At 33.3% G+C, this 13,287-nt stretch overlaps 1 pseudogene; it reads left to right on the top strand.

Annotated features, from left to right (window-relative positions):
* LOC123818725 overlaps window positions 1-13,287 on the top strand; it is an 80,676-nt pseudogene that overhangs the window by 45,247 nt on the left and 22,142 nt on the right.

The raw sequence follows: 13,287 nt of genomic DNA, 5'->3' as shown, positions 1-13,287 counted from the left end.
TGATACATTTTTAACCCCAATAATGACCTCCATTCAACAAACTTGTAAATGTATTTCTTTATGTAGACACTATATCTGTTCTGCAAAATACATTTATAAAAGAGCTTTTATCTCACCTAAGTGTCTTTTAAACTTAGAATTAATACCTTAATATTTTTTTCAATATTTTAAGAGGGAGGGACTTGGATAAGATGTAAATGTCTGGGGGGTGTTAGTAGATAAGTGTCAAATGGGCATTGCTAATGGTTCCATCCATATTTAAGGGTATTTTAACACAAAATCTTCAAAAAGAAAGAATAGTTTTTCCAGTTATTATTTTAGTTTCAGAAAAGGTGGCACTTCAATGGAAAAACAAATCGTAATGGATATATTTTTTTCTCTGTCTATCCTCTGGTTATTTTCTTTCTTCAATGTTCTGAGAATATGACACAGAAGTACTAAACTGAAAGTATTGCTTGACTTAACCCATAGGAAACAAAAACAAAATATGAGTAAAAAATTAAACTCAGTATATACTAAAAGTAATTCTAAAATGATGTATATTTACAATAACTTTTTCAAATGGTCTTTTTACTACTGAGTAATCAGATGTTTTCCAAAGAAACAGGTAAGCTGAAAAGATTGTTTAAAATAGCCCAGTTTAAAACCAAAGGTGTTATAAAGGACTAAGAACTCATGTTAGGTCATATATCAATTTTCACATCGGAACTGATATATCATTCAAATAATATACATTCATTGAATTTCCTCACTGGGTCTGGCACCTATGGGAAGCTACAAATATGTACTTCAGAATGTAATTTCTGAAGTCATATTCTATTAATGTTTTATATCTATTAAATTGTTTAATGCAGCCCCATCAGCATAGTAAAATGAATCTATGTACTCAAATTAAAGATTAATATGAAGATATTTATTGGCCCACAATAAAATTTATGATATTATGTAAGATCTCCAAAGGCAAAGTTGCTTTATCTAGGACAGTTGGAAATTGGGTTTCTGTCAATTGTGTGGTTCGGAAAATGGTGTTGATTTGTCCCATTGAGAATTAGTGACTCTAGATTGTATGTTCTTGATAGACAAGCACGTAAGCCATGTCACTTGCCTGTTGGCTTCTCTGGCTACATCATTGTATTGGTTAAACTAATGACTTGTTAAATCAGACCATAGTTATGCAGATTTGAAATTAGCATTTGCAGCCTGAATAAGAATGTGGTAAAAATAAATTACAGTAGAAAAATATTCATTTCTTTGCAGTCTGATATTGTGTAGATTAAAATTCATTTTGTTAAATGTTATTTTAAAATGTTATTTTAATAAAATGAATGTTTCTTTTGAAATCACCTATTTATGATCTTTTGTATCCTTACTACTTCATAAAATAAGAAAATAAAACCTAATTTGAAATAAAATAATGTCCTTTCTGTAACATATATAACATCAATTTAGGTTTGTCTTTTACCATAAGATGTTTATATTTCTGTTTCTTTTCACAATTTCTAATAATTATATTATATAAAATATTTTATATTTAGGATACGGTTCCTTCTATTCTAAGCAACTAGAAGGATTATAAATATATAATTATAGTAATATTTATTTGTCAGATAAGTGGGAGTCAAAACAATTATTTCCATTCCATAGCTAAGAGATATAATGTGATCAATTATTTGCTAATGTCTAATCATAGCAAGATTGGTATGTAATATTATCCCATAATTTTTCATATTCAATGCTTGTTTTTAATATATCCTACATTGAAATAGTTTTAATGCCATACATCAAGGAAACTTCACTCTATCTACAAACTTCACTTTAGCTTTGAGGGTACACATTACTGTCATTTTTCTATCTGCTAACCTTCAGTTCAAATCAGTGATAATATTTCCAACAATTAAACATGTATTGACCACTTGGCAAAGTCAACTGATGAGTCAACTTAAGATCCATCTAACAATTAACAACTACCTTCTAACTGGTCACTTAGTTTAAAAAAAATGCAATCAATTATTTTGCTGACAGTATTTTTAGAGGGTCTAAGCTAGAATACATGAATGATTTAAACTAAAATACTGAAAAAGAAAGGAAAGGGTCAATTCTAGGAACATGTATGAAGGACCCATGGACAAAGATAACAGGGGGATTAAATGTGGGAGGTGGGCAGGGCAAGGGAGAGTAATGGGGGAATGGGGGTAGCCGTAATTGAACAAAAATAAAAAATATTTAAATATGCACTCTGACAATCTACATAAGCAACTTCAAGACTAATTTAATTCCCTATTATATAAAAGCTCTGACATGAGTAAGGTATAGAACCATAATAATTTCTTCTATTAACCTCTCCAGGAATACATTAAGTATCAAGCTACCAAAAGACCCAATGAGTGATATTTCTGAAGTGCAGTAATAACTTGAAGGAGGAAATAAGAATTGTATGGCATGTAACATTTTTAAAAAGAGGCACAACAAAGACTAGAATAGATCCACAGAAACTTTCTCTCTTTGCTTCTCCCCTTTCATATCATCAGGAATAAAATAATGTTGCAAGCTTAGCTATAATCTTGAAACCATTCACTGGTCATACAACAGGTTTTGCTGTGTTCTTAGGTAATTATGAAGACACACTTCTCAGGCAATACTTAAGTTTTCAAGAAATAAGATGTCACACACAATTTTCTAAATCTTGCTTTTTATCATTCATCATCAATACAACATGAAAAACCCCTATGCCCTATTAGTAATGACTAATAATGAATCTGTCTGCTTGATAAACACCATAGTCCATAAAATATATGTACCATATTTTATCAGCTTTTCCCATATTGATTATATTTTTACTTTTATGAAAAAAAATTTCAATAAGCTCTGCTATGTATGTATTCTGGTAAAAATTGATATATATTACATTTTCTTAAATGTACATTCTCTTTTTAAATATAATACATTTTCTACTTTGCTCTCTAAAACAGCTACAAATTCATCACACTTCATTCAGCAATGTATAAAGGCATTATTTTTTCCTCACTCTTGCCAAAAAATTCAGGTATTATATAGAAATATATTGTAACATATTAGTCTTATAAGTGTTAATTATGATTAATTATAGTATAAAATGCTATTCTTATTAATAGTAATATATTATTGTTGCTCTAATTTGTATCCCTAACTATCAGGAAACTTGATATGATTCAATATTTGTGTTGATTATTTGGGCTTGTTTTATAGTAAAATTCCTCTGCATGTATCTTGTCCAATTCTCTTTGGACATAGTTATTTTCTTCTTGTCAATATTTATGTACTATTTGTGCAGTGTAAATGCCAAAATGTTGTCATATTTATTACAACAATACTTTAACATTTATCTCTTGACTTTTATGTGCACATTGAGTTTTATGTCACATATATTACTATTTTATAGTGATCCTAATTAATACAAGGAGTCTTTCATACTCATGCTGGTTTTACATATCTTGAAAATATTAGAGAAAACATCTGTTTTTTCCCAAGGCCATTTTACACTGAAGAATAATACTTGCCCCATATCCTACGATGTTGACTTTACTTTAGGAATATATCTGAAGGTCAAACAGATGTTGACTCTAATTGAACTTGTCACTAGATAGATTAGGTCATTTCCTGCATCAGAGATAAGAAAAATAATATTTTAAATGTGCCCCTGATTACTGTTCTTTCCATCAATCACAAAAATGTTCTGTCATCTGATATTACCGTATCCTAATCTAGGCAATAGCTCTAAGAGTCTCATTTTAGCCCATAAAATTCAGGTCTCCTTAGTCAACCTGCTTCTTTCTTTTCAAAAGGTCAGTTGAAGGATTTCAAAGATGATACAAATATATTCACAAAAGAACAATTAACATAAAATTTTTGAAAGTATGATTAAAAGACTTTTCATCAGTATCTACAAATATAAGTTTGAAATAATATACATGATCATCATTTCTCACACAATTACCCATGTTAATAACATTGAGCTATTTACTTTTTACAGCTGCATAATGAAATCACATTGTTAGAGCTGGTTTTTATAAATCATTGCAGATTATTATTTGGGAAAATATACCTGAAATTACCTAGTTGTGTTTTAATAAACACAGGCACAATGTAAAAGTATATAATGTATTGACACATCCCCCAAACTAGGGCAATATCTTATCTGAGATAGAATTGTACATGAAAATTTATGTTGTCATACACAGTACCATACCCCAATATAAAATGAGAAGTATTGTAAAATAAATTACATCAGATTTATAAATATTGAACTCTAAGTAAATAACAAATAATCTTAAACTAAAATTGTGTTTAAATATGATGTATTATTTGCCATATTCAAGAGAAAGGTGATATTGAGGGCAGAAAGGAAAAATGGCTGAATTCTTTCATATATATACAGACTACTTATATGTAATATTTAACATATAATATATGTACATATCCAATAATGCATACTGTGTCTTATATATCAATTTATATAATATATACACATCTAATCCATGTACGTCTTTTATAGTATATATACTAATATATTATTTGATGGTATTGCATAAATGTAGTAATATCAAAAGAAAGTAAAAATCAAATGTAAAGAGCACTTTAAGATTTAAACTAATCATGCCCCCTGTCTCATTCATGTACTAATATTAATAAAAGGCAAAAAGTCATCCAATAATTACTTTTGGGCATGAGCGTATATGGCATCTTTCTAAGGTATAAAAAGTTCATTTCTAATCCAACAAAATAGTGATGAAAATGAACACATGTGAATAAATTAAAATTATTAAAATCATTTTAGTGAGAGTGTGTTGATTGCCAGGGGGCAGGGAAGTAGAGGGAGGTGGAGTTGGGGATGGGGATGTAAATGGCAGTGGACGGAGGCTTGCCTTGGGTGGTGATCACACACTAGGCAGTGCACAGATGATGTGCTGCAGAACCGTGCACCCGAGACCTTTATAATTTTGTTAACCAGTGTCACCCCAATAAAGTCCAATAGGAAAACATAAAAAATAAAAATAATTCTTATTGAAATCTAAAATAACAGAAATATATTCAGATACCTAAATAACTAAAATTTGAAATAGATCTTCACTTGAGGAAGTTTGTAATAAGTGACTGATAATTGTCTTGTAAAGCGTCAGGACATATTCATTTTCAAAGAGATGGTATAAGATAAAATTATGTCCAATATTTTTCCAATTACTGAATAGCTACAGAAATGCAACTGTGACCTGCTTCATAATTAGTTGTTTTATAAGTTTATGATATCAAGTAGGTGCACTTTGGATTATTATCTTACTTTGTCACAAAATCTGAAACTTTTACTTAAAAATAATAATATACAAAACAGATTATTTAATAATCCCCCCAAAGTAACTTCTTTCTCATATTTTTGGACCAGAAACCAACCAGAGACCCTTAGGAGTCAAATAGATTGTGAAGATACCTACCAAATGCCAGAGCTGGTCAATCAAAACCTGAGCAAGCAGAATTCAACCAATCCAGCCTATTGTGTTCCAAAAACTATCTCTTAGGTGAATTCTCTGTATTGACATTAAGTTGAGATACTCAGGCTCTTGGCAATGACAATTAAGAATTTGTACTCATGTTCAGCTTTCATTACACAGATATATTTTCCACTAAATAGAAATGCTTTTCTACCTCATGTATTTAGTGCCTATAAGCATCTGAAAATCAAGATTTGGTAAATATGCACATTTTAGTCATGGACTCACAGATTGTGTACACCTAAATTTAGTAAGTAGGTATCATGAACCCTGTGCTCTGTGTGTGTGCGTCCACTTACCACAGTTAGCCCACATTAATATATTTTATGTATCTTTATTGAACAGATGAGGAGTCCATGGCTCAGTGAGTTGAAATATCTTTCCAAGGTTATACAGCATGTAAGACCCAAGAGAAGAAGTTCAAGCCTCCTGCCCACCTGCAACATTCTAGCTTTCTTCTTTGCCCTGAACCACAAGAGCTGAATGAAAAATGGATATAAGAAAGGTCACTGAAAAGGGACTTGACAATCTTAAATGCAAGATTTTGTTTCTCACATTCCAAAATTAAAAAAAAATAAATCAGACACACATCCATTGTACTGTACAGAAAAAAATGTGGTATTAGAACACTACTTTTCATTGGTGATATGTCTCTAACAAGATAAGTGACTATTTATATTAAAGCTACCATTTATTTTTCTTCATTCTGACCCAGCAGACATTTCTAAGTCCACATGTAAGTTTTTGTTCTCTCTCCAAAATCTCCAGCATCACAACGATAAAAGCTTTCTTATCACAGCACATGAACTTAGCTATTGATAGTGCCCACATGTTGAGCCCTTTAAATCCATATCACTCTTCCAATTCTAGGAATCTTCTTCATGTGGAATAAATTATTTATAAAACCCACTACACAGTGTGTACATTTACACATATAAATGATTAATTTATTTGTTGAAACTTCCAAAAACAATTATGGCATTGTACCATTATAGGATGTATTATATACATTTGGGTTCTATAATATTCTTTTTCCTCTTGTAACTCATCCATGAAATTTTCTGTAATATGCCTATAGTAAAATATCTGCCCTAGAAACCACATGTAAGATATACTGTGGTATAAATACAATTTTATACAATAAATCTTCTTGTGCACACGTAGCTTCTGAAATATATCCCTTTGGGAGAAAATATCTTTTACTTATGAACCCCTCAGACTCTCCATGATTAACATTCCCAAATACCCACATTTTAAAATGAATGGAAGAGAAGAAGCAGAAGACTTCAGTATAGACCTCTAGAATTTACCTAAGAAACAAAATCAGGTGCTTATACAGCATTAGGATGATGGTGGAAGTGAATAAGCAAAGTGACTTTTTAGAGAGGCTGATAAATCTGATCGCATCACCCCTGATCTGGAAGATTACAAAGGAACTAGCTCATTTCCCAAGTCTTCCTGGCATACTCGTGTCTACATCCTTTTTTTTTCCCCATCTACTATAACAAAATTTACTCCATTCCCTACTTGAAATCTTCAATCACCAAACTCTTTGTAAAAAGTAAGAATGACTAGTAAGTAAAACAGAAATGACAGTCTCATTACTTGTTAGCATTACATTTTGTTTTTTTTTAGACCATAACTTAAGACAACTGATTATGAATTTTTCTGTTAGGCATATTCTGTAATTCTCCTCTCACCCAACCTCCACCAGAATCTCAGCCAGGGATGTAGACTTGATTTTTCCCCATAACCTACAATTGCTGTTAGTGCCATAGGTGATTGTATATCCTAGAGCATGCACATTACAGTGTAAAGGACATGGTCCAGACTTTTTCGATGTGCTTTTGTTTCTCTCCCTACTCTTACTATTGCTCTCATTAAGTCTTTCTCAAATATGAAACCTTTGTATTGTTGGGAGCTTTAATGGCTACTTTTAAGTATTTCTTGTATTTTTGTGGCTCTGGAGTAGAAGAAATAAACTTATGTAAGAATTATGCATCGTCGATTGTTTTCAAACTAACATTATTTTGAAAAAAAGAACAAAAGAGTAGTGTGTTTTGAAAAGGCTTAACATTCTGTTTGTCTTCTTTCTTCCCATCAATATTATTGGCCTTTTCCAATTTATAAACATATGAGGAAAACAGGTAATTGACTCAGCTGGCTCCACATTTACTGATATATTTGAGAGACAGAATGCATCTAAACTAATGCAATAAGCAGACTTCTGCAGAGTCTGACCAGTGAGAGTAACTTCTGTATCCTCTCCATTTTTAAACAATACAATTGCTGGAAAGAAGGTTGGAGAGATTCACTGATGAAAATATGTGCATAACCCACAGACACACACAGCAGCGTGGTGATGGCTGGAGGAAAGGGGGGATGAGGTGGAGGCGGGTGTACAAAGGGAAGGTGAATGGGACGTATGTAATAGTGCAAACCATAAGAACAAAGTAAAAAAAAATTAAAAAGGGAAGATAGAATTTTTAAAAATTTCCTTTGACTTCCTTTGGGAAATAGGTTGGCCATCACTTCTGTAATCTATCTTTGTCTATATAATAGCATGACCCTTGCGTCAAGCATGGATGAAGGCCAGACTGCTAACGCTAAGTAGAAGAGAACCAGCAGAGGCACATTTGCTCATTCTTGTTAATTGATTTGTTCTTTTCTCTGACGCCAGTGAGTTTGTCTTTGATAAACATGTATACTCAATGCAGTGCTAAGTTCTGAAAATTCTGATCTTTTTAGAGGGAACTAATTATGGGCCTGTGAGAAATCCCTACCATTTTAGGATTTGTTTCAAGAAGAAGTGACTAAGTAACCAAGAAAAAGAACTGCATTTGGGGACAAAACACCTACACAACTCTTGCACAGACAGTTGTGACAAGTTTAGCTTCATCGGCACAAAATATTTTGTATTAAGAAGAGGATTGCATTTCAATGTCACAATATGTTTCACAGAGAACACAAAGTGAGTATAAATAGAAATTCCTTCTCTTCAGTTAGGAGGTTCTTTGGGACCAAGCAAAGTAAAGACAGTCTCCTTCTCTTGGACTCTTAAAGGAAAATAGACTTCTTTGGAATCCCAGTGGACTGCTCAAAACAGGATCCTTCTGAAACATAATTACCAGTCAGGAAGATTTAACAGCAACTATTAATACAAGACAATAGTTAACAAAATCTCTTTACTGTATTCTATTTTCCTGTCTGACTTTGCAGAAAATTAAACTAGCTGTTGAATGCAAAGCCAGGTGCTACTATTTGAATGATATAGTAACAAGATTTCAAAAAACAAAAATCTGGGAAAATATTACTTCATTAAAAATTATGAACATAGATCATCACTTCTCTTTATGTTGCAGAAGATAGAGACTCTTGGGTTTTTCCATTGTACAGAGAAATCTGGTAACAGTACAATTAATTTCTTCAGAAGAGATTCATTTCAATTAAATTTACATATTTAAATTTTGTGGGGTATATGACAAATAGTAAAAAGGTGATGTTCATAATTCTTGTGATATTAATTTTGTTCCTTCATTTAGTTTTCTAATTTCCAGGTACTTAAAACAAATTATTTTATAGTAACTTAGGAATTTATGTAATTGGAAAATAAGACTTAATTTCTGCAACTGACTATGATTTCATTATTTTGTATTTTTAAGTGTTAGGATACAAAACTCTCTAAATATTTTTAACAACAAAGAAAATATTTTTCTGTGAATACCAGAGGAAAAAATGTTCATTGAACTTTTTTTATTTCAACTGGCAGAAAAAAATGTAGTACATCGTATAGGAAATAAGCAAAATTTCCAGACATTTATTTACTTGCCAATAAATTTCAAATATTATTAGGCTACATTGTAAAGAGCACTGAGAGAACATAAAATTTTTAATTAAAAAGTGTCAACTGCTTTATTTATTCTATTATTCTCTAATTTGTCTTTAGCATTTAATTTGAAAATGTACTCAAGTCTATTCTAAGATTAAAAATAAAATATTTTATCCCTGGCTGGTGCGGTTCAATTGATTGAGCTCTGGACTGCCAACCAAAGGGTCACTGGTTTGATTCCCAGGCAGGGCACATGCCTGGGTTGCAGGCCAGGTCCCCAGTAGGGAGCACTCAAGAGGCAACCACACATTGACAATTCTCTCCCTTGTTTTCTCCCTCCCCTTCCCTCTCTAAAAATAAATCAATAAAATAGTTTTTAAAATAAAATATTTTTAAAATTTTGTAAATGCAATATATTTAACTTCACTGTTCCTTATTATTTAGGGCTATTTAATAAACTAGTTTGAATTTTTTGCCCAGATTACAAGCTAAACGAAGATGTATGGTATTATTATAAGTTATAGATATTGAAATCTCTTTCAATAAAATATTATTTTGGAAGGTTTAAAAATAACATTATGAAGTCCTTTGGCAAAAGAGAGAATTATAGATGGCTTATATATGTTCTGTATCTTAATTTATGTGTTAAAGCACTTAGCTTTAGTCCTATGTGCTTATCATGAAACAGTTCCAATAGTACATTCAGCTACATTTTCTAGGAAGCCATTGGCTAGTTCACCATCTCAGTAGTTATGAAAGCCACAGGTAGTTCTGTGGTTTCTAGAAGTGTGGCCTGTAACTCAATCTAAGCTTGAGTGAAATGAAAATTTCCTCTAATTTAGATGAAATGTTGTGCTGAATTACAGTAGGAATATGGAAAATAACTTTTATCTAAGAAAATAGCAGTTACTGAGGCATCAGGGCAGTTGGTCATCCACAACTGTACGACATCCAATTGCACACAATGAATCACAAGTAGGTGCTTCCACTTAGGACGGAAGGAGGAAGCAGGGAGCTTCTGTGTTCCTGGTGTAGGAAACAAGGCACGAGCCCCTGGGCGTTAGCAGCCAGCACTGTGGGAGTGTGGGTGGCGAGTGGGGCAGGGGGGTTAGGAGATGGTGATACAGACAAACTCAACATGGATTACATCATCCAACAGCTGCTGGAAGTGAGAGGGTCCAAGCCTGGGGACAATGCTTGAGAATGAATCACAGGGCTGTGACTAACATCCCAGAAAGTCTTTCTGACTTGCTCAGTCAGAAAGATCTGCTAGAATTTGAAGCACAACTCAAAGTGTGTGGTGATATCCACGAACAATGTTACCGGGGAGACCTGAGTTAGGGGATTCCCTCCTTCTCGGTCCTTGTCTTGTTGGTGAGAAATGAATTAAGCGAGAGACAACATGGATGCTAGACATGAGTTAGCGAGATTATTCATGAAATACACTTGAGCATGAAGCTGCAGGTGAAGCACCAGGCTACTCTGAGTGCCCTGTCTATTGGGGTTTTAGAGGGTTTTTGCTTGCAGCCAGCTTCTAGGTTCCCCCTCCTCCTCCCTTCTCTGGACCTTGGCATGAGCACTCCGTTTTGAAGTCTTTCTTTACCAGATGGTGAAAACAATACCCACAGCACTCCAAAGGCTCTCCTCCTGCACTGTTATGCTCTCTATTGTGATTTTTGGAACACCTTGCAATCTTACCTGGGGTCAGGACAACTGAATTAATAGGTGAGAAATGTCTCCCTTCCCCTCCCTGCCTTGGTTTTCTATCTATTCTGCCTAAAGGCAATAATTGCACTATGGATTGTTTTGACCTTTTGTATATGGTGGTTTTCCACCACAAAGCAACTGCCTGTTTCTTGGAGACTGTGTGGACAGTGAGAAACAGTCACTGGGGACTGACTACCTGCCTCTTAAGGCGTTCAAAATCAAATATCCTGAGAATTTGTTCTTTCTTAGAGGAAACCACAAATGGTCCAGCATCAATAGAATTTGTGCATTTTATGGTGAAGGTAAAACAAAATATAACATTAAACTATGGAAAACTGTCACAGAGTGCTTGAGCTATTTACCAATAGCAGCCATTATGGGTAAGACAATATTTGCTGTCACTAAGGTTTGTCACCAAATTTTCAATTTGTGGAGCAGGTTCAGCAATTTATGCAACCAACTGATGTCCCAGATCAAGACACTATTTCTGACATTGTGGTCTCACCCCAGTAAATATGCCTTAGGCTGCAGTGAAAATGACACAGGAGCGTCCTGCACATTTGGTGCAGAAGCGGTTGCAGAATTTCTCCACAAACATGATCTGAACCTTATATGTGGTTGAAGATGGATCCAATTTCTTTTTGCAAAGAGGCATTTGGTCACTCTGTTTCCTGCACCCAATTATTGTGGAGAATTTGACAGTGCAGGTGCCATGATGAGTGTGGAGAAAACACTGATGGGTCCTTTTCAGGTTTTAAAACCTGCAGAGAAAAAGAAGATGAATTCCCTGAGATCCTTAATACCTCCAAAGGTTATGATCACAAAGCAAGCAAAAAAAATGTCATTTTCACACTGCCTAATTGTAACATATAACCTTCATTTTAAAAACTGTAATGGGTATTGGTCAGCTTGATCAAATCGTGTGTTTGTGGGGCCCTCTCTTCCACTTTTTGAATTAATGAATGACATTTGCTAGTTACAACAGCAAATAAAAAATTCCATTCCCAAGAAAAAAAAGTTTTGTTTTGAAATTCTCTCTTCCTTTTGCAAACAACTTTAAAGATTTTGTTAAAGCTGTACACGCCAGGACAGGTCATCCTATCTGAGAGGCATGTGTGCAATTTACTTTTTAAAAATTCATTACAACACAGGAAAAATATAAATTCTTGTTTCCTTTAGCATATAAAGAGAACTTTAGGGTGATCATTCTGTGCCAGTTATCATCATAAAATGCATACTGTTGATTAAAACCACTGTGAACTTTTTTTAATTGCAGAATTTGTTTCAGAGGGCATGCTTATTTCTCTCATGGTCTTATCATATACAAACTGGTTTTTATAGCTATCAACATTATGAGTAACTTTTAACCTTGCCAGCATCACTGGCACAATGTGCATTTAATCAAAGCATGCTTTCCTCTACCATATACTTAAAACGGTGGTTAAATCTATTATTTAAAAAAATCACAATTATAGATAGATATCAACCCAAAATGAATATCAGCCAGAACTCTGTATCTAGTTTTACTGAATCTGTTTTGTACATCTTAATATATTTTTATTCAATTTGAACAAGTTCTCTTAACCACTAAATGACTAAATATAACAACTTATTTAAAAAGCATATTTGTTTTAAAGGATACATTTATTTTTTACCTGTTCTATGCTTCAAGATATAAATTTCATCTTAAATATAAGTGTAATTTAGAAATAGAGTATGATATAAAATTGTCATTGCTGAGGGAGAACTATTTGTGAGTGAGAAATGGAGGCAATAGGAAGATAGAAAGGCAACATGTTTACCCAATACAAACAAAGACTTAAAGAAACACTTTTTGGAGAAATTATTGTAGATAAACAAGACTGAAAGAGACAAGGGTGGGAGAGATCAGAGAAGGGGAATGAGAATAAGACTCTGAAGGAAGAAAATAGGCAACAGGCTGGGGTAATGTGCGTTGTTCTGACTACACGAATGTAGTTTGCTAAGATCCTAGTGTTTTTCCTGTCTGAGGGCTCCTGGGCCCAAGCTGCCATATCCCATTGCTCATTGTCTTGGTAATAGGAACCCCTCTTGGTGGTAATGACATTACAAGGAGAAAACCAATGCCAATAAAACTGTAATTTGAGCAAGTCTATACATGGCCTATTTAGCTGCACCTTCAGAGAAAGAATAAAGAAAAGGTTGGTTAGAGTTTTCCATGTAAAAAGATGCCACTCTCTGGAGGAGAAA

The sequence above is a fragment of the Phyllostomus hastatus genome, unplaced genomic scaffold (assembly GCF_019186645.2).
Source record: "Phyllostomus hastatus isolate PE091 unplaced genomic scaffold, TTU_PhHast_1.1 phas_contig_29, whole genome shotgun sequence".
Lineage (NCBI taxonomy): Eukaryota > Metazoa > Chordata > Mammalia > Chiroptera > Phyllostomidae > Phyllostomus > Phyllostomus hastatus.
Note: the sequence above shows the minus strand (reverse complement) of the source record. Positions and strands in the feature narration are given on the sequence as shown.